The sequence below is a fragment of the Panthera tigris genome, chromosome B1 (assembly GCF_018350195.1).
Source record: "Panthera tigris isolate Pti1 chromosome B1, P.tigris_Pti1_mat1.1, whole genome shotgun sequence".
Taxonomy (NCBI): domain Eukaryota; kingdom Metazoa; phylum Chordata; class Mammalia; order Carnivora; family Felidae; genus Panthera; species Panthera tigris.
This window is the reverse complement of record NC_056663.1, coordinates 177,408,827-177,431,603: the sequence shown is the minus strand read 5'-3', so window position 1 is coordinate 177,431,603 and position 22,777 is coordinate 177,408,827. Positions and strand designations below refer to the sequence as shown.

Below are 22,777 nucleotides of genomic sequence, written 5' to 3'. Positions count from 1 at the left end.
TTTAGCAGCAACCTCTTAATTTTTAACTTGTGAACTTGATTTTACCAAGTCCTAATGTAATCAATATCTCTTATCTCCCTATGAAAAAATAAAGGACTTTTAGAATGCTTCGACAATTTCCTCCCTTCCAGCTATGCTATCTGGAATTTGAAGCCCTTTATGTTTTCAACTTTAAATAAAACCTTCTATTTTTATTCAGTCAATGATTAATTATATTCACCAAAGATTTACCAATTTTTTTATACATGCTACATGCATTTCAATTTTTCCTGCTGGATTTATGTACTTTAGCAATTTATCTGGTGGACCCATGAGTGATACTCACTTTTTATTCTGAAATATCTGTATATAACTCTTCATTCCTGAAAGATAACTGATCTGGGTATAGAATTCTAGTTTAATGAATATTTTCTTTAAGTTTTTGATGAGAATTCTTTGGCCAACCTTATTAACACATTTATACATAATCCATGTATTATCTCTAGTCACTGCTAATATCTCTTTGAAAATATGAATTTTATTTTTTAATATCTTACTTTAGACTCATCATGCATGTCTGTATAAAGACTCATGTCTTTCTTCAAATCTAGACAATTATAAAACTTTATAACTTCTAGGAATGCCTTTTCTCTATGCTACCCTTCGGGCACTCAGTAAATGAATTCCTTATGGGCTCTCAACTTTATGCAAGAAGTTCAGTGGGGACTGTGCCTTGAATGTGTAAAACTTCTCCTGCCCTCGTCACTATGAGATTTCAGCTTTCAATTCAGATGTCAAAGCTCTAATGTCCTGTTGTCACTTCATTTTTTTTCTGATAGTACTCTATTTTAAAAATTAAAAATATTTTAGTCTCCACTGTACTTCTACATAATTTTAGTGAGAATAAGACCAAATCCAGTCAATTCCTTTGGCCATATATTTATTCATGTATTTTTCTAAATTGTAAACAGCCAAAATACAGAAAATACTTAGCTTTCTTCCAACTGAAAATGACCAAAAAAAGTCAAAACATTAAATCTGTGTAATAAATTGCTTCTTGCCATATAGCTTCTTCTCAGCTCAGTTAAGTTTAAAGATATGTTGGCTTTTTTTCTTTTGTCTCCCCAGCAGGTTGACTGTGTCTTTTTCTTCTTCTTTTTTTTTCTTTCTTTTTATTTTTTTTAATACCCTTTAACCCAACTGTTTAGGAAGGACAAGGCAGCTTCTTAAAATTCTGCCTATGTTCTCAGGAAATGTCATTCATTTGGCAGCGATCCCAATGTGTAGCCCAGCTTGATTCTCCTTCATAGTCCCCAAAACAGCCAGGCCTGATACTAGGAAGCTCTTTCAATGACAGGCATTCATTTATCTGAACTTATTCTGAACTTAGAGAATATGGTGGTGTGTGTGTGTGAGTGTGTGTGTGTGTGTGTGTGTGTGTGTGTGTGTGAGTGTGATGTACTTTGAGAGGCACATTTAATGTCTCTCTGCAACCAGTCAGTGTTTCTTCTCTAAAACTTGTTTTATGTAATAAAATGGTTTTAAAGGGATTTATTTTCTTTATATTTTGGTGGAAGCCCTGAAGTGTCTGAATGAAAAAAAAAAAAAAGTTTTAAAACATTTTAGGTAGTGTCCTTGTTTTAAAGTTGGTGTTTAATCAGAAAGTAGACCTTAAAGTTAACTCCTATTTAACTTCAATTTAGAAAAAAGGGACAAAAGTAAAAATGACATGGTGTAAATTTTAATGACAAGATTTTATATAGAAACACTATGGGACCTCTTAAAATTTTACATTAGGAGCTTTTCAAATCAAACCAAAATTCCACAATTGTAGATTCTAAAAACATGTCTTGCTCTATGTTAATCAGTATATTATAAACTTAATCTGTGCATACGCTTTCACTTATTACCAAATCTTATTTTATAAAGAAAAATATTACTTCAGAAGCAGAAGCTCTAGGTCAAATCCTGTATCCCACCGTTTCCTACTTGTGAAAATGTGAGCAAATGACTTAGGTTTTCTGTGCCTCTTTGTCCTCTATCTTATATAAGGGTAGAAGTAATGGGTAGAAGTCGTATTCATCTCAGAGTAATTTTGAAGAATGACTTAATCAATCCTCACTGAGTACACACTAGTTGTTAGCTCTTAGCTGCTACTAGTGTTTCTAGGCTACTTTCACCCCCAAAGTCTATCAGTTGCAAAGAATGTTGCTTTCTTTAATTAAACTCCCTTTGTAAAGTCAGATTTTTGTTATGATATTTCTTATTTACTTTAATTTTATTATCTATTTATTATGTATACTATTGAGTATAGTTAACATATTTCTTACTTATAAAAAACTGTTTTGTCTTATTTAACAATTGCCAAGGGCATTTTCTATTTTACAGTTCTACAGTTCTATATAATCCATATTATATTTGGGCTCAGTGATGTTACTGGGAAAATTTACTCCAATGAATGAGCTAAAAGCAATCCTTAGACAAAGTCACCTCTCTGTCGTCATTGCCCTTCTTGTAGTCAAAACAATGTTCGTTTGACAAAATTTCTATCTTATAAACCTTCTCTCATTGCAAATATAACACTTTTTCAGTAAAAATCTGAATCTCTATGTATATACCATAAAAATTCTAGTCATAATGCGGGCTTCCATTGCATTTGGTGATTTTATTTATTGATTTAACTAAATCTCTTTGGCCACTGTTCAGTTATCTTGTCATAATATTTCATACAATGGTGAAAAGTTAAATCTGTAAAGTGATTTTAACATTATATTGAAAGTCATAGTTATTTGTATTCTGACAACAGAAAGCTCATAATAAAATTTAATAGATTTCTTTCTAACGATACTAAAACATACACAAACACGACCTATATAAGTATATATACATATGTATATATTTTAAATATCTCATACTATTTATTGCTTTCACACTACAATAGCAACAACATCCCAAGATCATTCAATATTTTAATACCATTATTACAATGGACTTTTAGTTTTCTATTCTATTTATGTTTATAATTATCTAAATAAAAATTATCTTCTATTGTCCAAAATTGTTAGTATATAAATAGTGTTCTAAAAGAGAAACTTAAGATTACATGCAAATACATATTTGTAGACCTATAAAATTATTTTTCAGTCTTTTTCAGGTTCTTGAGCAAAAGCCTGAAGGAATTTATCTTTTCCTGTTAAAGAAGACACACATCCGATCCAAAGAGCATTGGTCCAAGTGACAGTTTTGGGCACAGCTGGAAGATTTCTTTGTAATATCCTATATTCTGCTATGTTTCCTTGATTAAGGGATTTTAGATTCATTGAAGATTATTTCAAAAATACAGAAACTTTCCATCAATTTCCCACCAATATGCATTAAATTAATATATTTGCATTGCTCTTTCAATGCCTAGATACTACTGATTTTATCTTCTGGATTTTTTAAGGTTTTAGATTTTCTCTAATTTAAATAGTTTTCTTTTAATCTTGTCTTTATGTAGAAACAATTTAAGTGTTTTCTAGGTTCCTTTTTTACAGTATTTAAATTATAAATTCAGTTTAATTTTACTAATTGATATGTAGTTTATTAATGTGTTTTTTCTTGCAAAATTTTGTTTCTTTGTTTTGTTCTTTTATTTTTTTAAATTTTTATTTAAATTCCATTATTTACCATATACAGTGTAATATTAATTTCAGGTATACAATTTATAATTCAGCACTGCCATACGTCACCCCAGTGTTGATCACAAGTGCATCCCTATCACCTATTTAACCCATCCCCCCATTCACCTCTCCTCTGGCAACGATTGCTTTGTTCTCTATAATTGAGGCTCTGTTGTTTCGTTTGCCTCTCTCTTTTTTCCCTTTATGATTGTTTGCTTCACTTTTTGGAGCTAGAGTATTATGCTGAGCAAAATAAGTCAGTCAGAGAAAGACAAATACTATATGATTTCATTCACATGTGGTAGTTGTGTGTATTTATAATTACCTTTGTGTGCATACATTTGTGTATATACATATATATTTATATATATTTGTATTTGAGTGCATATATATCTTTGCAAATATATGCATATCTTTCTAATTAGATTATACACACACACACACACACACATACAAAGAATTTGAATTTCATAGTAAATACAAATGATACACATGAATGTGGGTATTGAATGTGTATATATCTCTCCACATGCTTTCCCTACAGAAATCTTTCCTTATCTAAAATGTATGACCTTTACAGCTATTGGTGATTCCTGTTTTGTAATATGTTAAAATCAGTGTAATATGCACTGAATATTCTATTAGCTAAATCTGTGTTCATATCCTTTATAATCTCCTTAGAGTAAATTCCTAGATATGAAATTGCTTTGTAACACATTTTTAAAACTGACTCATAATGACAAGATTCCCTTTTGGAAACCTGGCAGTTTATAAGTATAACATATGAATATGTGTATCTTAAAGATTAGAAATTTAATGTTTTAAATCTGCATCAATTAATTTGTCAATAAATACTAACTAAATTTTCACTTATATTTATTTGCATTTATTTGCTTATTAACGACATCAACAATTTTGTGTAAGTTTTTAGTTCAGTCATATTTTTTTTTCTCCAGAGTTTCCTCTTTTTTATTGTTTGTCCTATTTTATTTGTTCAACCACACTTTTCCTGTGGTGAAATGCTGTTTCCAGGTGAATTACATTCTTAGTTTAGGAGTTTATATGATTCAAATATTTTTCCAGGGAATGTTTACTTTTATATTTCTTTTATCAGATATTAGTGTTTTATTATAAGAAAATATTTTTATTTTATGTGGTAAAATCTATACATATATTATGAAATTTAACTTGAAATATATTTCTCACAGTGATACTTTATAGTATCAAACATTTTACAGTATACACTATATATTTATATGTATATAATTTTAAGCTTTTAATAGTATGTATCTATGGATTAATTTATTTAATTGTAGAAGATAGAAATGTGGTTTTGTTTTCCCAAGGTATGAATAAGCCATTTACTTGTCTAACTTTGAAGGAAACTAAGGGGGAAAAAAAAGACGATTTTGAGTGTAATTGTACTAAACACACAAATATTTTTAAATAATTGGGGCACCTGGGTGGCTCAGTTGGTTAAATGTCTGGCTTCAGTGCACGTCATGATTTTTCAGTCTGTGAGTTCGAGCCCCACATCGAACTGTCAGCTCAGAGCCTGGAGGCAGCTTCAGATTCTGTGTCTCTCTCTCTCTCTCTGCCCTTCCCCCACTCACTCTCTGTCTCTCTCCCTCTCTCAAAAATAAATAAACATTAAATTTTTCTTAAAATAATTGACATATTACAATATTAACATGATATTAAGGATATATTTGAAATATTTTTATTTCTTCATGTTATCTTTTTTGTTCTTAATAAATTTATACTAAATAAGTAATATATGTAATAATAAAATGATTTTTCCATGTATTTCATCATAAATATTTGGAAATTTGTACTACCTTTATTATTCTCTCTTTTATAATAAAGTACCATATACTATAAAGTGGCAGTAATGAGAATAAACACAGGCTTTCCAACCCCAAAAGTCATGCATTTAAACAGCAAGCTAAATTGTTAATGTATAAAGGAACTTTGCTTCTCTGTGTGTGTTTTTGTGTGGGTGCCCTTTATATTCATGGATATTTATTTTTTACCAAGCTTGATCAATGAGTTCTCTCATCAGATCTATAGGTTTTTCTTTTCTTTTTTTAATATTTATGTATTTAATTTGAGACAGAAAGAGACAGAGAGAGAGAGAGAGAGAGAGAGAGAGAGAATGAGTGGGGGATGGGGCAGAGAGAGAGGGAGAGAGAGATTTTCAAACAGGCTCTGTGCTGTGAGCTCAGAGCCCAATGTGGGGCTTGACCACATTCAACCAACTGAGGCACCCCAGTGCCCCAAGATCTATAGGTTTTATTTAATTGATAAATTTTATAGAAAATTTATTATTTGCAAATATTTCCTTTATAAAATATCTATATTTCAAATTTGTTTACTTTTATATTTATTATCTCCTCTTTATTTGTGTTTCTTTTGCTGCCCTTTTACACATTTCTTAATTTGGAGTCTAGACATTCATATCTATTCCTTGCTTATGTAATTATTGAAACAATGAATTTTACTCTACTGAATATTCCTTACTCCACCAGGATTTGTACACTATCTTCCAATATCTTTCAATGAGATTAGATTTTCTTAGTAGGCAGAAAGCTTGGGATGTATATATATATATATATATATATATATATATATCCCCTTTGGAACACAAGCTGAGTATTTTGGTTAAAATCTATAGATTCATAAGTCATGGATAACTGGTTGACTCCTAATCAGGTACTCAGAACAACAATAGAACATCAGTGACAAAGGAAATATACATGAATGGATCTCAGAATGGGTCAGAGTGTGAAGATATTTATATCTCTCACAAATGAACACTAGAAGGTATCACTCTATTGGGGATATATTAAACTGTTGGATACAATCCTTCAGATGTTAGTTTTTCTTAGTCATCCCAGTTCTTGCTTAATAGACTCATTCACAAAGTGTTCATTGTGGCAGAGATGTGACTAAGCATGAATTCAAAAACATGAAATTATTTCACCAAGGCTATTTAGCTACAGTCACTACTGAGAAGATTAGATGCTGATACCAAAAGCCAATGTCGAGCCCTAAAATGGCCTAATACCCTGGGAGATCTGCAGGCAAGTAGCAGATTTATTAAAGTCTATACTTTTAATTGTGAGGTAGTGGGGCACAATTTCTCCCTGTAAGAATAGATACATATTCCAGGTATAGATTTGTTTTCCTTGCCCAGAACCATTATATAAGTACTTGTAGAATGTCCGTTGTATGGTCAATATCACTTCTGTACACAGGAATAATTCACAAATCCTACACTCTAAAATAAACCCCATGATATCACAGGCAATATTTAGTTCTATCACCCAGAATTGGTTAGCTCCCTAAAACTGTTGTATGAGTTAGCAAAGAATAAATCATGGAAATATCATTTTGTGAGGTAGGGATGCATTTCTATAGCAGGCGATATAAATCTGAAACCAGCAGCCAATATACAAGGCTTTGCCTTCATAACCAGTCATAAAGAGTTCAGGACCTAGGTTAAGTTGAGAAAGATACCTCTCATGATTGCATGTAATAGAAGAAATTTTTACTTCTCTTCCCCGTGATCCCAGGTTCAGTGTTTACGGAGATCATAGAGCCCAAGAGAGGAATGCTTCCATGAGGAAACACAGCTATACTTTCACAAATATGAAAGCTGAAACTACCCTTTGTCATATTGGGCTCTTAATGGTACTAAACCAATAAACAATGGAAGAAAGCACTAGAGTGGCTAATGTGATATATTCTGCTGGTCAAGGGGATATTTGGTTGTTGCTACTCAATGGGTTCAAGGAGGTCTATGTTTAGACCCTAAGGAATTCACTGGGGCATCTTTTAGTACCCCCTGTATAATCGTTTTCGATAGTGGAAACAGCTTTCCAAGGATTCAGATCCTGAAGGAAGAAAGCATTTCTTTTTTTGTTACCAAGAAAACTTTCTAGCTGAGGTTTTGACTCAGAATAAGGGGAATATGCATTGAGTAGTATATAATCCAGGAATAAACCCCTATTTATACAGTCAATTAATTTTTGAATAAGAGCCAAAAACATAAAATGAAAAATAGTAGCCTATTAAAGAAATAGTGTTGGATCAAATGGATAGCCACATACAAAAGCATGAAACTCGACCAGTATCTTACATCATAGACAAAAAGAAATTCAATTATAGGTTACAGACTTGAACGTAAGACCTGGAACCATAAAACTCCTAGAAGATAGCAGGTAAGCTCTGGGAAATTGCTCTTGGCAATTTTTTGGATGACACAAAACTAAGGTAACAAAAGAAAGAATGAGGAAGCGGGACTACATCAAACTATAAAGTTTCTGCACAGCACAGGAAACCGTCAAAAAATTGAAAAGGCAACTTATGGAATGGGAGAAAATGTTGTAAACAATATATCTGACACAGAGTTAATATTCACTATATGAAATGAATTCAAACAACTTCATAGCAAAAAACAAAATGAAAAAAAATTTTGATAAAAAAAAAAATGGTCAAAGGACCTGAATAGACACTTTCTAAAGAAGACATACAAATGGCCAGCAGGTACATGAAAAGATGCTCAACATCGCTCATCATCAGGGAGATGCAAATCACAACCACAATGAGACGCCATGACATACATGTTAGAATGGCTATTATAAAAAAGACAAGAGATATTATGTCTTTGAAAAGATGTGGAGTCCCTGCACACTGCTAGTGAGAATGTAAATTTGTTTGGCTACCATGGAAAACAGTATTGAGATTACTAAAAAAAAAAAAAATTTAAAAATTGAACTACCGTATGATCCGTTAATCAATCTTCTTGGTATGTATTACACGAAAATATAAACAGGTTATTGAAGAGATTTTCATTCCCATATTTATTGCACCCTTTTTCACACTAGCCAAGATATGGAAACAAACTAAGTGAAATGTGCTAAGGAATGACTAATACTGCATTTATATGTGGAATCTGAGAAAAAAAAAAAGAAGTCAAACTTAGAGAAACAGAGAGTAGAAAAGTGGTTGCTAGGGGTTGTGGGGTAAGGGAAATAGGGAGAGGTTAATCAAAGTGTACAAATCTTCAGTTATAAGATAAATGAGGACCTAATGTATAACATACATTATAGTTGATGGTGTGACTACAGTTGATGTACTATTGAAATTTGTTAAGGGATTAGAACTTGAATATTGTCACCAATATATATAGTTAGATATAGATAGAGATAAATATATAGATATAGTGCTGGATGTGTTGATTAACTAGGTATGTGAAATCTTTTCACAAAGTATACATATATAAAATTGTCATGATATATGCCTTGATTAAATCCTGTAATTTTGTCAATTATACCTCAATAAAGCTGAAAAATAACCTATATTTCTCTCTAAAAATACATGTATATGACCTTAGAGCATATATGCCTGTAGAATACATTTTGTGTATGTATATATATTATGTAGATAGATATACACGTATATATGTGTATACATGTGTATATATGTTACATATATATACACATATATATGTGTATACATGTGTATATACAATATATATAGCATATATATTATATTTAGCATATATATGTATATATACATGTATATAAAGAAATCTATGGTTATCAATTTAGTCTCCATGATTACGTAGGGAAGTGACAATTAGAGCTATGCTTTATGTTAAATGTTTGCCCCACCATTCCCTATTGACCAATGGGGAAGGGGGAGGGTTCACCTCTAGGATAACAGGGTGAAGGAGATCAGAGAGGCCAATGTATTTATTTCTCTAGGCTTCATCTGCTGTAGCCTTGACTCATAAAATGATAAATTCTTAATTTTAAGGTAATCAATATATACTACTATAATATACAATGTCTAACAAGTCAATGACTTAACAAATAAAACATTTTAAATAGAAGAAAGATACAGAATATATTATATAAATTAATGTCATGTTAGGCAAGTACTAAACTTTATATGAAATTTTGTTATTCTGATTTTAGTAATATTACTTAATAATGGGTCTCCCTATTTCACATTACATTAAGATTGTATGGTACTTGTGAACAGTAAGACAGGTCTTTGAGCATCTCAATGTACTAATTTACCGTATGACTCAACATTACTGAAAAACGAAAGACTAATCATTGTTGACCACAGAGTTAAAAAGAACAACTGTTGTTTTTATACACTAAAAGTATTATTTAAGTAAACTAAACTGTTAGGGAGAGTAGTAGCATTCTCTAATGGCAAACTTAAAATTGAATTCCTGATATTTACTATACCTTACTGCTGGGTTAATACTTTTTAAGCTACTCATGAGAAAAAAAAAATGTTAAAGATTTTATTAAAATAAAAAAAAATTATTTATAAAAATAACCCACTATATAGCGGTTAAATGCCAGGAGCTTTGCTAGATCCTACCCAAGATTATTCAAATCTTCACACAACGAATTTACGGATCAGTGTCTTTGGGGAATCCAGCTCTTGGTTAAAAACCAATGGGTGATTTTTCAGGCTGGAGAGTAAGCCAAAGAGGCACACAGCAGGGCATTTCAGTTTCTGAGGGGAGTTGCAGGAAAGGATGAAACCTAGCTGGTCACACTTTTCCAGTATTTGCATTCCTGGTGCATGCACCTTCATGCCTAGTGTCCTTTATTTCAGACTTTAGTCAGAGTTCTTTACAGGTGCGCCTGCTGAGAGCTCTTTATGGGGAGAGAGAGGAAGAAAAACGTTGAAGATATTTTTTTGTCATTTGATTCAGTGGCCAGTATTTTTCCACTCCTAGCCCTTCTCCCCTGCCTTCTCTCCAATCCCAGCTCCCATAAAACTGCCAGAGGCTTTTCTTTTGTGCTTCTTCAACAGGGACATGACACCCACGTCTGTGCTGATCTACCTGACTCTCCCCTGGAGTACTGTTCTTTGGAAGAAAATAAACAGGGGAGTTAGTGACTTTTCCAGTTTTATCCTCTTGCTTATACCATTGCCGTTAAGCAATTAAAGGCTTAAAACTTCATCATTTTTGGCTTGTTGCATTAACCAACTACTCCAACACCTGGCAACTCAGCCCACACACATACTCTCCCTCTGCTCAACTCGGTCCTAAGATTGTATCTCACCCAATATTGTCAGTAACTACTTCATTTCTCTTAGGCAGATGTTGTAGGATTGAGAGCCTTGTTTTACCACAAGTCAAGTGTTTCAACAGGCGCAAAATATCGGAAAACTTATTTTGGAATACACTGACGTGAGAACAACATATAAACAAACATACTGCCAGTCAAATAAACAATGTGCCCTATATCTGGCAGTGTTTGAACTCTTTGAGAGTAAGAAATACGTTATCATATTTTCCAAAGAAATCCATTTCTTTGCCCCAATATTGAGGATATCAAAAGGTCGATAAGTATGCACAGTCCTATTTTTTGAAAGCAATGTTGCTACAATACCCAAGTTGTTTTCCCCCATTTAGGGAGATCCATCAGATAATTAGAGCTAATTATAAGGGTACCCACACTACAAGCATTACTTTGAATTATTAAGACATTCTTATTCACCTTTTAGTCATTACATAGAATTTTATGAAGAGATAGTAAGGAAAAGATGAGAACAATTTCTATAATTAAGGATTTCATACTAAATTTTAAAGCTTTGCTGTTTTATTCTTATGTCCATTTCTCTGTGTGTGATCCACAGTCAGGTGGATAGTCATTGCAAGACCTCGTCAAGAGTTTCATTAGCTGTAGCATAGAAGAAAGAAGAATACAAAGCACTTCTTCTGTCACAGGTATCAAGTGGCAGCTATAATTCAGAAGGCATCTCTTCAACTATTCTTTTATAATTAAATTTTTGAGTACTTTTAGAAAAGCTTGGAATCTCTACAGCGTAAAACATATATGATCATTACTGGAAATCCCTTCCTATGTTGCCCTGGTCCTGTGAGTACTATGAGAACAATATAAAAATGAGGATATTTCAAATGTACACACCATCATTATTTGATACGTGGCATGGCTGAGGGAGCATAGTGTATATCTAGAGTGTAAAATAATCTTTCAAATGTCTTACTACCTCTTTCTTAGCTGCCCTAAGTCCTTTCTCCACACTCATATTCCAATTCATAATTATTAGCCTTCATAATCGAAATGGAAGGATCATAAAGAAAAATAAAGGAAAAAGTTCTGACTGGTGGAATTCAGGAGTGTGTTGAAAAATTAGGTAATGGGAGAAGCAATTCTGCATCTTAGCTTGGAGAACAAATAGAAGCAGGCAGTTACCACCTTTTTTTTTTTTTTTTTTTTTTTTTTTTTTACAAAGACTGACTTGCTGTTCTCAGCTTCAGCTTCCAGAGGTGGTCTTATCTCAAGTTGTCTCTGTCCTCACTTCCTAAATGCTCTAAAGGTGTCAGGTACCTGCCAGTAATAATTAGATCCATTTCCGTTTCATAGGACAGAAACTATTCTCAGAATTGCTTAAACAAAATAAAAATAAATTGATCGTTTTTAAATGGGAAGTTAATGGAGGCTTATAAAGCTTCAATCAAGATAGGACCTAAAGGTTAAATGATGGAAGTGACTATATATCAAGTAAGCTGCCCTGTGTCGTGTTGTATACGGCTACTAATGTTTCTAGAGAAATGTAATGTTCTAAGCTAATGATCTTAAGGGAACCTGTGCTTCTTTCCCAATTTATAGAACACCATTTCTACGGAGGGACCTGCTTTATTCACCTAGATCACCTACTTACCATGCATCTCACCCTATAGCTGTGAGTATGGAGTCGTTGACTGGCCTGATCTAAGTCAGATGTCCTCCTCTATAACTGAGGACTGTGTCAGTCACACAGGACAGCAAACAAAATTAATGAGAGGAGAGCTATGGAAAGATGGCAGGATAATAAGTACCAGGAATCTATGTCCCCATGAGGACAAGGGCACTGTCAGAATCCGTGTGATATAACTATTTTGTAACTCTAGAATCTTTGAAGGCTCTAGTCTTCCAGGAGAAGCCTCACACAATAAATTTTAGTCTATTTCAGCTCTCACACAGTAGCAGCTACCCAGTCCCCACTCCAAGCTCCATGGAAGGCAGCTGTGTACATGTTCCTAGACAGTCTGCACACATCTCTGAGGAGCCAGAGGTGTGCAAAAAAGATATCTAAATATCAATGATATGCGCTCTGACAGCTGATTGCTCCTTCTGATCATCGAGGCACAAATAGGGGTGTGGCCACTGTTGTACGTCCTCCCATCTTTATAAGCCCTTCCCCCTAGGCTGAGTGACTGCCAGGGGATTTAAAGATCTGGTACTGTTTTGTTTATTTTTTTTTTTTCCTACCTTCATTGTTCTTCTATTTTTCTCCCTTTTGGGAGCCGGACAATAAAGACTAGAACATTAAAAAGCAATAGCTTTTACAGGTAAAATTAGAAAGAAAGTCACCACACATTTCAGGCACAGGCTCACAAAAGACTTTAAAGAGAGTCTGATCTTTGGCACAGAGGCAGCCTACAATAAAAATAAATCAAATAAGCAAAAACCAATCACAACACAACAAAGCAAAACAAAACCAAAAGAAAAAAAAACAAAGAAAAACCAAAAACAAACTACAGCAAACTTTGAGGAAGGGGATAGAATTTGATTTCCAGAGTTACCCCATCATTTAATTCAAATGTTGTTTTTCTTTAATTTTCTAAATATTTATTTATTTTTGAGAGAGAAAGAGAGACAGAGCACAAGTGGGAAGGGACAGAGGGAGAGGGAGACACAGAATCCGAAGCAGGCTTCAGGCTGGTAGTTGTCAACACAGAGCCAGATGTGGGGTTCAAACCCACGAACCATCAGATCATGACCAGAACCAAGGTCAGATGCTTAACCACTGAGCCACCCAGGTGCTCCTCAAATGTCATTTTGAACAAAAATAATCAAAAGGCATAAAAAGAAACAGCAAGATATGATCAATTCCACCCAAATAGAGTGAAATAAAAGCCCACTGAGAGTAAGTCAAAGCTGTATAAAGAAATAAGGAACGATCTCAATAAAGGTAAATACATGGGCAATCATGAAAGCTGATGTGTTAGAGTTCTCCAAAGAAACAGAAATAATAGAATAGACATATACAGATATATAGATACAGATAGATAATAGATACAGGTATATAAAGAGATATTTATTAAAGGAATAATTTTGTGTTGTTATTAGAGGACAAGAAATTCCACAATCTACCATCTGAAATTGGAGAACCAGGAAAGCCAGTGGTATAATTCAGTATGAATCCAAAGACATGAGAACCAGGGGCCCCTGGTATAGTCCCAGAGTCCAAAGGCATGGGAATTTTAAATTCCAATGTCCAAGGTCAGGAGAAGATGGATGTACCTGCTCAAAAAGAGAGAAAGTATTCACCCTTCCTTCAACTTTTTATTCCATTAAGCCCCCCTACAGATTGGATAATACTTACCCATATTGGTAAGGATAGATCTCTCTAGTCAATCTACTGAATCAAATGTTAATTTCTTTCACTAACATCTTCACAGACCACTGGGCATCAATTAGGCCAGTCAAGTTGATACATGAAAGTAACAATCATAGCTTATATTATTGTACCAATGGTTTTGTTTTCTACATGATTTAAGAGACTAAAACATATAAAAACCAATTTTTGGTCTAAGAGCTAATATCATGTAACTTTGGTTTGTAACTCTACTTTTGTTTTCTATATAATTTAAGAGATTGATGTATTTAAAATGATTGTTTATATTTTGGGGCACACAATGTATAAAGATGTAATTTTGTGAGATCAACAACTAAAAGGGGGAGGGATAGAGATATAAAGGAACAAAGTTTTTGTATATTATTGAAGTTGAGCTGGTATAAATTCAAGTTAGATTGTTATAACTTTACAATGTTAAATGTAATTTCCCATGTTAATCACAAAAAAAAAAAAGCTATGGAATATACAGAGAAGGAAATGAGAAAGGTATTTAAACATCTTAGTACAAAAAATTACTACACATAAAATAAGACCATAATGCAGGAAATGAGGGACAAAGGCTATACGTCATTGGCAAACACAGAGCAAAATGACAGAAGTCCCTTCTTATTGGTAATTACATTAAATGTAAGCAGACTGAACTCTCTACTCAAAAACCAGAATTGGCAGAATGGATATAGAAATGATCCTACTCTATGCTATCTACAAGAGACTCACTTTAGATCCAAAGGCACAAATAGACTGAAAGTAAAAGGATGTAGGACACCTAGGTGGCTCAGTTGGTTAAGCGTCTATTGGTTCTAACTCATGTCATGATCCCAGGATCAAGGGATTGAGCCCGCATCTGGCTCCTTGCTGAGCATGGGGCCTGCTTGGGATTTTCCTTCTCCTTCTCTCTTTATACCTACCCAGCTCACACCACTTTCTCTCTCTCCCACCCTCTCTCTCTCTTAGCCTCTCTCTCTCAAAATAAATGGATAAATAAACATTAAAAAAAAAAACAGCAAAAGTGAAAGGATGAAAAATGTGTTCCATGCAAATAGTAACCAAGAGATAACAGGGGTGGCTATACTAATATCAGGCAAAATAGACTGGAAATCTAAAAAGTTTAAAAGACATAAAAAGGATAATATATGTTTCAATAGAGCAAGAATATATAACAACTTTAAATGTTTACATACCATCAAAATATATGATGCAAAAAACTGACAGAGTTGAAGGAAGAAATACACAATCCTACAATAATAGTTGTAAATATCAATACTCCACTCTTGACAGTAGGTATAGAACCAGCAGATTGAGGATACATAAGGAAACAGAGGACTTAACACAATAAACCAACTAGATCTAAAAGACATACACAAAACACTACACCCAAAGACAGCAGCAAGTACATCCTTCTCAAGGGCATATGAAACATTTTCCAGGATGGAGCAAAGATAGTGGTCCACAAATCAAATCCCAAGATTATATTTATATTTATATTTATATTTATATTTATATTTATATTTACTTATACATATACTTATACTTAATCGATATTATTTATATTTATATATCATACAAACTGTCTTTTCTAACCTCAGTGTATGAAGTTGGAAAGCAATAATAAACAGCAGGAAAACTGGAAAACTCACAAATTTGTGGAATTTAAATAACACACTCTTAAATAAGCAATGGATCACAGCAAACATCACAGGAAAAGTTAGAAAATACAGATAAATGAAAATGAAAACATAACCTACCAAACCTGACAGAAGAACAAAAGCAGAGCTAAGGGAGAAATTTATAGCTCTAAATACTTATGTTAAAAAGAAAGATCTCAAATCAGCAACTGAGCTTTAAATATTAAGGAACTAGAAAAACAAAATAAAAGGCAACAAAATAGAGAATATAAAATTAATAGAGATATCCAATGAAACCAAAAGTTAGATTTTTGAAAAGTTTGTCAAAATTGCACTTTTACTTAGGTGGAATTAAAAAAAAAAGAGAGAGAGAGAGAAAGATTTAAATTAGATTGTAATTAGAAATCACATCAAGAATGAAATATGGGGCATTACCATTGATTATACAGAAATAATAATAATAATAAAAAGATGATTGCAAAGTACTAGGAACAACTAACTGTATGCCAATGCTATAAACTGAATGTTTGTGTACCTTCCTAAAGTCGCATGTGAAACACTAAGTTAGGAAATTCAAGAAGCAACTGGGTCATGACTTTGGAGCCCTCGTAAATGGAATTAGTGCCTTTATAAAAGAAACACCAGGGAGTTCTCTGACCCCTTCCACCATGTGTAGACGTAGCAAAGACGTGGCTCTCTGTGAACCAGGAAGTGGGTTCTCACCAGATACTGAATTTGCTAGTGACTTGACCTTGGTCTTCCCAGCCTCCAGAATTGTGAGAAATCGATGTTTGCTCTTTAAGTAACCGATCCTAGCAGCCAGAATGGACTGACAGCAACAAATGGAATAATCTAGATAAAATGAACCAATTTCTACGAACTTGAAACCTATCAAGTCTAAATCATTAAGAAAATATGAACAGACTTATAACTACTAATTCATTCAATATGAATAAAAATTAGTCCAACAAAGAGAAGTCCTAGACCTGCCTTCACTGATGTCTTCAACCAAACATTTAAAGAACCAACAACAGTATTCTCAAGGGAACACTCACTAACTCATTCTATGAGGCCAGCATTACCCCGATGAAGCTAAACAAAGACACTATAAAATCAATATTCCTAATAAACACTGATGCAAAAATATTCAACAAAATAACAGCAAACTAAATTCAGCAGCATATTAAAATGATTATACACCATGAACAAGTGGGATTTATTCCTGCAATGCAAGATTGTTTCAACATATGAAAATAGATAATGTAATATACCATGTTAACAAGATGAGGGAAAAAATGCATGTTTCAACTGATGCAGAGACAAAATTTAAAAACTTCAACACCACAAGTGCCTGGGTAGCTCTGCTGGTTAAAAGTCCAACCTTGGCTCAAGTCATGATCTCACTGTTTCCTGTTCCCAAGTTCAAGCCTGGCATCGGGCTGGGTACTGACAGGTCAGTGCCTGGAGCCTGTTTCAGATTCTGTGTCTCCCTCTCTGACTCTGCCCCTCCCCCATTCATGCTCTGTCTCTCTCTTCTCTCTCAAAAAGAAACATTAAAAAATAAAAAGTTCAACACCTTTTCATATGAAAACACTCAAAAAAGTAAGCATTGAAAAAAACTATCTCAACATAATAAAACTCAGAATGAATATCATATTCAGTGGCAAAAGACTGAAAGCTTTTCTTCCGTAATCAGTAACAAAGCAAGTATGCTGGCTTTCACCACTTCAATTCAACACAGTATTTGAAGTTCTACTCAGAGGAATAAGGCAAGAAAAACAAGAGTCATTTAAATTGGAAAGAAGTAAAATTATCTCTGTTCATCACTGATTTGATCTTATGAAATCAAAACCCATAGAAAACCCTGAAGATTCTACAAAAACAAAAACAAAACTGTAGAACTAATAAATGAATTCAACAAAACATCAGGATACAAAATCAACACTCAAAAAACCGTTGCGCTTATGGGCGTCTGGGTGGCTTGGTTGGTTAAGCATCCAACTTTGGTTCAGGTCATGACCTCACACTTCAAGAGTTTGAGCCCTGTGTCAGGCTCTGTGCTGACAGCTCAGAGCCTGGAGCCTGCTTCAAATTCTGTGTCTCCCTTTCTCTCTCTGCCCCTCCCCTGCTCTCACTCTGTCTCTGTCTCTCAGACATATTAAAAAAACAAAAACAAAAACAAAACCGCAAGTGTTTTATTTCTATATACTAACAACGAGCAATCTGAAAAGGAAATTATAAAAACAATTCCATTTGCCATGCCATCAAAAATAATAAAATGCTTTTAAAAAAGGAATTAACCAAAGAAATGAAAGACTTGTTTGATGAGAACTACAAAGCATTACTGAAAGAAATTAAATAAGACATAAATAGAAACACATCTCATGTTTATGGATTGGAAGACTTAATATTGTTCATATATCAATGATACTCAAAGTAGTCTACAAATTCAATGCAATCACTATCAAAATCCCAATGACATTTTTTACATAAGTAGAGAGCCCTTTGTAAAAGTCATATGGAATTGCACAGTAACCTGAGTAACCAACACATCTTGAAAAAAGGAGAAAAAAGCTGGAGGATTCACACTTTCTGAATTAAAAACTTACCACAAAACTATAATAACCAAAACAGTGTGGTACTGGCATAAAGGCAGGCATTGACACCAATGGAATACGATAGAGAAGCCCAAACATAAATCCTCTCATACAACCTCAAATGATTTTGACAAGGATGCCAAGGCCATTCAATGGAGAAAGGATCGTTTTTTCAACAAATAGTGCTGGAAAAACTGGGTACCTACATACAAAAGAATGAATTTGGACCCTTACCTAATACCATATACAAAAAAATTAACTCAGAGTGAATTATAAACCTAAATGTAAGATTTATACAACTATAAAACTCTTAGAAGAAAACGTAGGACAAAATCTTTACAATACTGAGCGTAGCAACAATTTTGGGATATGATACAAAGGTTTAGGCATGAAAAAGAAAAAGTATAGATAACCCGAACTTCATGAAAATTAAAAACAAATTATGCATCATAAAGACAAAATCAATAGAGTAAAATGGCCACCCACTGAATGGGGGGAAGTATTTCAAACCATGTAAAGGATTAATACCCAGAATATGTAAAGAACTCTCAAAACTCAAAAATAAAACAACAATAACAACAACAACAAAACCCTCCAAACAACCTGATTCAAAATTGAGCAAAGGACTCGAATAAACATTTCTCCAAAGAAAATATACAAATGACCAAAAAAACACATAAAAGATGCTCAAGCTCACTAATCCTTTGAGAAATGCTAATTAAAACTCGAAGTGTTCATTTATTTTGCAGAGAGAGAGAGATGAGCAGAGGAAGGACAGAGATAGAGGGAGACACAGAATCCGAAGCAGGGTCCAGGCTCTGAGCTGTTAGCACAGAGTCCAATGCAGGGCTCAAACTCACAAACAGTGAGATCATGACCTGAGTCGAAGTTGGACTCTTAAACAACTGAGCCACCCAGGCACCCCTCAACCTTTTCATGTAATAAAGTGATTTTATGAAGGGATACTAACAAAATAAAATTGAGAGCAACTTTCTTCCTAAGAGGTGAAAAGTATGTCCAATATCATTCCTACCAAGACAATGATTCAAAGCAAGGACTCTGGCAGGAGACTAGCTGGCTTCAAACTCAGCATTTCCTTTCCTAGCTGTGTAATACAGTCAGATTACTTCACCTATTGGAGCTTCAGTTTCCTCCTCTGCAAAATTTGGGTTAGGAAAACAACCTAGTTCGTAGGCTTTGAGAACATTAGATGAGTCAACACACGTTCGGTCTTCTAATAGTGGGCACCACTGAGCAAACAAATTTAGCTGCTCAATTCAATAAACAATTAGGGAGTTTTATTTGCTACATCATCTTGGTATGTAACTTGGTGAATTAAGGCCAAAGAACAATCCGATAGGCTCTGCAATTCAGTTTTCAGATCTCTGTTAGCTTTTCTTGAATCTTATCCAGAAAATAGGGGCCCTTTTATGTGTTTGGGTAAATCCACAAACTCCCTCAAATTTCAACAAATATATTCTATATAATGGCGTTTTTATGTATTTTTATAGGAAAAAAATTCATATCCCAAACAACCTGTAAGCAATGATCTGCTTCTTCATTTCATTCAACCCTGTAATTGGCTAAACTGAAACTATTATGTTCGAAGTACGATGCTATAGTGGTTACAAGCACTTTTATTAGCATCGTTTTTCTGAAAAATCCTTCACCTCCTCTAAACATTTACAAGAGAGAAGTAATTATGCTTATTTTTTCATATTTCTGGAAATTATCAATTTCACATTGCAAAAAACAGTTGATCTGAGATACCAAAAACTTAATCCATTCCTGAAGGTAATTAGACATTTCTGAAGCATATGCTAGCACATTTATACCAATACATTTCTATGCAGCAGTGATTTGTTGCCCACAGCTTGAGTGAGTTACTAGATTTTCAAAATTTGCCAAACCTCTGCTCTTTAGGGAATATTTGGCTCAATATACATTTTGGACTAAGGTGGCTCGCCTTTTAAAATTTCATTTCCTGACCTTAATATGTTGATTTTAGGATGTGGTAGACAGTAAGGAAAGGCAAGCTGTCACAATTAATAGAAGACTATGCCTTTGAAATTCCAGTTCTACTCTGTGGATTTTATATCTTGTCTTTTATGTCTTTAAATGAGTCAACTTATAAAAAAATAAATAAATATACTGATTCACACGTAGTATGCATTAATTGGTTTCACTATTTTAATATTCGTCGACCTGAACAAAAGTCTATTTAACTGAGCATCAAAACTCAGCCACAGGATAATACTGAGGTTGAATTTCTGTATTAGAAGTAGATTTTCTCTTTAAAATGTCAGACCCTACAGTTGTGTGTTTTAGTTTGACTCTATTTCTTTCTCTTTTTATACTATGATCTCTGACATTTTCCGGGACTCATTGTTCATAAAACTTCTGGAATACACTGTATGTGGTGTTGAAAAGTAAAGGGAGAATATTCCATTTCAAAGCGGGTGGTAGTTTAAATTTATTGCTATGTATATTCAAGACATTGTCATATGTCTTTCAATGTAAAAACAAACAAACAAACAAAAAAACTGGAGAGACATTTATTATAGGGGAATGAGGCCTGTGAGGGGAATGGAGGGAAGTGAGAAAGATGTTGGGGAAAAGGGTCAGTCACTCTTTTTTGTATATTGTCAATAACAGAAAGAGATATTGCATCAAATAAAGACTGAAACAATTATCATAAGTGGCAGAAATTCAGAATGCTCAAAAATAAGGGGAGGTGGAACATAGGAAAAAGTAGGAAATAAGAAAATCTTCTAGTAGCAAAGCTTGGAAAAACTGGATACGGTATTCCCTAAGCCTAGTAACAAATTTTTCCAAGAGTTTGCCTGCTGGGAATTCTCTTTTTCTTACAATGTCCTTTAAGCAGGGGTTGTTTTCTTTGTTACTTAGCCTGCACTTCATCAGAATTGCATTCCTCTTAAAATTCAAAGAGATATTCAACAATCTAAATATGTCTATGCCATATCTGTAAACCAGATAGCATCATCCCCTTGCTCTTAACCTGCCAGTGGCTTCTTCATGACATTTTCCAGAACATCCAGACTTCTTAGCATCCCCTTTAGCTGTCTAGTCTAAACAACCTCTCCTCACATACTCTTTTCAAATGATAATGACTGTTTTGCTGTTCTCAGAACATTCTAAACTCTTCCATCAATTTTCCTGTTCAAGATTTTTACATCTGCATCTTCTTTTGCTGAGAACACATCCCCTCACATCGTCACATGGTTTATGTATATCTTTGCTCAAATGGCATCTTCTGAGAAAATCTTTCCTTTATGCTGCCTAAACCACAACTATCCCTGCTCCACACCAATCACAAAGTGAAAATTAACCACATTTTATTTTCCTTCACATATCTCCGCATAAAATATTGTATATTAAATATATATTTATATACTTTGTTATCGCCTGTTTCTATCCTCCCACCAAATGCATGTTCCATGAGGAACGGGACACCATTTACTGAGGAAACACAAATAATCTATCATCAAATCCTACCAATTTGGTAGTTTCAAATAATCACCTGCAGTAACTGCCTCCATTTTTCTCCAGTGAAGTGTCTCAGAGGTTCTGGCCGGTTGCAGGGGGCCATAACTACAGAGAGCTGTGAATTCTCCCCAGAATAACTGACTTTATTTCAAATAGAATGTGGGAAATTTCAAGACTATGGGCACTCTTCAAAACAATAGAGATTACTACAGTATTATACAGAGGGGTAAATGTAAAGCTTCTGGCATAATATGAGTGATCAATAAACAGTTACAATGAAAACAACAACAACAACAAAAACCAATCGAGATTCTGGTGGTAAACGATTAAGGTGAGGCTGGTAATACCATGAGAACAACAAACTAAACCATAAGCCTGCTAATTTATCAGAGACAACCAGGAAAACAGACAGCTAAGAGAAGCCCACGTGGGGTGAGGAAAAAACCTCAAAGGCCGACCTCAAAAATTACTGCAAAGGGGCCCAAATTTACCTAAATGGGATAGAACATTCTGTACCTCATGGAATTGTCAAAAACAATAGAGCAATCATGCAGCAATTAATGAAGCATTTCAGCTGAGTGTGATACCAACAGAGGCAAAGAGCTTAACAGAAAGATAAGAAAAAGTACAGCAGGCCAAGAAGAGCCAAGCAAAAATCAATGTCCTTTCAGTGTGACTGGGCTCATGCCCAAGGAGGTGATGTCTAAGGAACAGTGTCAGAGCTTTAATACGACAGAAGTCGACTTCACTGCAATAGTTCAGCCCAGTTATTCAACAAATAAGCAAGCAAACGACAACAAGACCAGGGGGAAATCATCCAAATATGTTGGTCTGTATTATCTAAAATATGTACTTTAAAGGAAGAAAAGTTACAAGGCATGTAACGAAACAGGAAAGCATAACCCACAGATGGGGGAAAAAACAAAAAGCAAAAACTGCC

At 33.9% G+C, this 22,777-nt stretch overlaps 1 pseudogene; it reads right to left on the bottom strand.

Annotated features, from left to right (window-relative positions):
- The window catches only part of LOC122238093, a 33,195-nt pseudogene extending 11,255 nt beyond the window's left edge, over window positions 1-21,940 (bottom strand).
- Window positions 21,941-22,777: the final 837 nt, after the last annotated feature.